We start from the raw sequence: 4,240 nt of genomic DNA, 5'->3' as shown, positions 1-4,240 counted from the left end.
TCCCTTCCAAGGACAAACGTAGGGAATATATGTCTGTATGCACACACACATACATATACACCTACATCTATTTCTATTTCTATATCTAACCATCTATATGTGTAAAAGCATGAGTTCACACCAATTCCCCTGATTCCAATCCAACCTCACAGGGTGCATTCTAACCCTCCCCCTTTCCATTTTTGTTACTCCTCTTTCAACAGTAAAAGACCTGGTTCTCACTGTCTATAATATATTTACTTATTTTCTTAATCATGGAACACACTTGAAATATTTTCAGGATTTGTGATGCCTTTTTTTTAAGTTTGTGTGATTTTAGTCAAATAATGAAATGCTAGTCCTACACTGTTACTGTTAAAGGTGAGGCAAGACAGCCCAGTGTTTAATTGGGTGGACTCTGGTAGCAAGCAGTCATTTAGTGTTTCCAAATCTCACCTTCCTTATATATAAAACAGAGATAATAACAATATCTAGCTCATAGGATTGTGGTGAGAATAACAGAGATAATGCATGTAAAGTGCTCAGCACATAGGAAATCCTGGATAAACAGCACACATTTTAATTAGCTATTTATTAGGAAATAGAGGAAATTTTTCTATTGGAATCTAATTGTTTTTATGAAAAGTTGACCCAGAATAGTTAGAGTTAATATGCGTAAAATAAGAAAGAGGTGGGGAGCTTTGAGGCTTGCGCAAAATTTTTTTCATACAGTTGTGATGAAACTGTTAATTTTCGTCCAGTAGGTGGCAGCACTTGTACCTTCGCCTTCGAGTGGGTTCCTGATGCGTCTAGTTAATAGTGTCATCATAGCAGATCACCCAAGACTGCTGGAGACAGGAAGCAACTTCAGGATTAATATACTCATACGAGGGCTTCCCTGGTGGCGCAGTGGTTGAGAGTCCGCCTGCCGATGCAGGCGATACAGGTTCGTGCCCCGGTCCGGGAGGATCCCACATGCCGCGGAGCGGCTGGGCCCGTGAGCCATGGCCGCTGAGCCTGCGCGTCCGGAGCCTGTGCTCCGCAACGGGAGAGGCCACAACAGTGAGAGGCCCGCGTACCGCAAAAAACAAACAAACAAACAACAAACAAAAAAATATATATATATACTCATACCAACCACAACTTTAAAAAAGAAAAGAAAAGCCCACATCTAAGCAAGTCTGGGTAAGGAATTCAAGCAAGTCCGCCCAAACCCTGCCCAGGCCACAGGGCATCTGCTCCCCCTAGGTGGGCACAGCTCAGGTCCCCCAGTCTCAGAACATCGTCCCTGAGTGAGACGGGGGGTGGAGAACAGGCTGGACCAGACTTACTGAAGGTCCCAGCAAGGAGCTGGAGCAGGTTCTCAGGGCCCTGCCCCTTCATACTCTAGGGTCCCCAGACACTTATAAAGGGACGTGAATCCTTGTGTGCACCCTCACTGCCTCGGGTTACAGGTTAGAGTCTCCCTCTGAGGCAAGAAACAGAGACCCAGTCGACATGGTTGAAGAAGAGCTGAAGGAAGAGGATGCGGCCCCATGGGGGAATCCTGTGGCAATCCAACCACAGATCAAGACATTGACTCAGGGGACTTCCCTGGTGGCGCAGTGGTTAAGAATCCTTCTGCCAATGCAGGGGACATGGGTTCCAGCCCTGGTCTGGGAAGATCCTACATGCCTTGGAGTAGCAAATCCCGTGTGCCACAACTACTGAGGCCATGCGATACAACTACTGAAGCCCACATGCTCTAGAAACCATGCTCTGCAACGAGAGACGCCACTGCAATGAGAAGTCCACGCACCGCAATGAAGAGTAGCCCCCGCTCACCGCAACTAGAGAAAGCCCGCACACAGCAACGAAGACTCAATGCAGCCAAAAATAAATAATTTTTTTTTAAAAAAGACATTGCCTCAGGAAATCAAAGTGGCTACACAGAGTCGCTGTCTCCCTTCACTGCCCTAGGGCTACCAGTCCTGCTTCCTGGAGTGGCAGGAGAGGGCAAGAGGTGGCCTGGGCTCTAATCCCAGATCTGCCACCTCCTAGGCGTAGGCCTTGACCAAGTTATTTACCCTTTCTGAACTTTAATTTCCCCATCTGGAAATTCCGTACAGCTTTGGAGTTTTCATGAGGACTGCGTGAGGTTATACTATAAAGTACTTAGAACTGAGCTGGGCATCAAGAAAATGCTCAACAAAACTCAGGTTTTATTTTTAATACCACAAATATTATTGTTGTTATTTTATTTTCAAAATGAAAATAAAATGAAGAGAAATCATGAACTGCTTCATTATGCTTTCTGGTCCCCCTGTTTGCAGCCATTAGAGCTGCCCAAGACTGTAGCTTTCAGCAGCCTCCTCCCTCCCGGTGTGTTAGTTCTAATTCTAGATTGAGGCCTCTGACTGGCCCAGCGCATCTCTGTGCACCAGGCCATAGGCTAGGCTCCACCCCTATGGACATCTCCTTGGTCCAATCAGATTAGGCCGGTGGGGATGGAGGTCAAAAGGCCACTGAGGGCACCCAGCACCTTGGAAAGACATTCCTTCCAAAAGGTGGACAGCCAGAAATAGACTGGTAAAGTCAAGCCACATGTAAAACATTTTTCAAAGATATGCACATGCTGTTGTGAACAAATTATAAATGTATTTAAAGATGTCATTGAACATAGTAACTTTCTTAATTATTCATATTATTAACAATAGCATTATATGTATATATTATTATATTAATATATATTAATGATCATCATTAACTTTCTCCATCAATATAACTTAAGGTTCAAATTTTACCATGTTGGTCTCCATAAAATGTCTTGATGGTAAAGTGTCTTCATCCTCAAAAATTTGGGATACAACCCCTCAATACTACATTGGGCTGCTTCAGGTCCACCTTCAAAGTAGCTGACTGAACCTTAAATCCCTGGACCAGCCCGCACTCCTACCTGGTCCCCTCACCTGGGGCTGCACAGAGGCACTGGGGTCCCACTGGCCTGGGACCCATGCCCCTCCCCGCCCTAGGTCTCTGCCCCTGAGCATGCAGCCTGCAGTGCCTGGGTCCTGTGATTTTTAAGAGCACCTATAGGTGCTCCCCAGAGCATCATTCCCACTCCCAAAAAACATCTCCTTGGGTGGGAATGACCTGGGCAGTAGGGGAGGGGCATTCAACAACGATTCAGAGGATACAGTGATTCTCTGGTCCTCAGCAGGACACTAAGGAGGGATTGTAGCATCTAAAACAGAAACATAAGGCAGGCGTGTGGGATGAGTCTTGTGACTCAGGATAGGAGCCCAACTCCAGGCTCTGGGTTCCAGGGATGGGGCAGCTGCCCAACTGCTGGAACAGGGGCTGAGTCTGCAGCAAGGCAAGTTGATGACTCCAACTTCTCCCTGGGGTACAGCCTGCAGAGGAGAATTATCTCATTAACTATGGACAACTGCAATTCTGATCACCTCATCCTCTGCGTAAAATGTTTCACTGGCTCCCCAGCACCTTCCAGGTAACTCCCCCAACCTCTCAGCACAGCTTACACCATGCTAGGCACACACATGAGTTATCTTAACAGTACACCGCAGGAGTCTTGCACGTATTTTTGGTCCCATGTCAGATAAGGAAACCAAAGAGGCAAAGCGGCAGCCAAGATCAACTTCAACTGAATGAAACCCACGCCTGTCTGGGCCCCTGGCCTGTGCCCACAGGCAGCACTCTGGAAGTCTGTTGAGTAAACGCCAAGGTTCTCAGCCTGAGTATATGGGAAAGCACATCTTACTTTGGGTCAGGCAAGCCCCTAGAACCAGGAATCCACAGTTCCTGATTCCCATCAGAGAAATGTCCTCATAATCTGAGGTACCTCAGGAACAGTACTTACCATCATTACAAGCTGGGTTGGATGTTTGACACTATTTGGCCACACAGCATCTCCTCCTTCTTCCTAATAATCACTCTAATTTCCTTTGGGGAATGATCCGACAGCTACCGTGTACAGGAACCCACCCTCCACTTCATAAGCCTAAAGAGATTCCTCCATCCAGGAATCCACCCTCCACTTCATAAGCCAAAAGAGTCACCCAAGTCTCCTGGTGCCAGACTTCCCTCTTACCATCTTAGAACAACCAAAGGCAAGCATCTGATCTAAGCTTGGCCAGTTGAACTTGCTTTCCTAGGAATCTGGCTTTGAAGCAAGAGACACAAAGACAGGGGAATGGTGGAAGTTCATTCATCCCAGTGACTGCACCTGGGCCAGACTGAAGTGCTATCCCTGCTTCCAAGA

The sequence above is a fragment of the Leucopleurus acutus genome (genome assembly GCF_964270905.1).
Source record: "Leucopleurus acutus genome assembly, chromosome: 12".
Lineage (NCBI taxonomy): Eukaryota > Metazoa > Chordata > Mammalia > Artiodactyla > Delphinidae > Leucopleurus > Leucopleurus acutus.
This window is presented reverse-complemented; position numbering follows the sequence as displayed.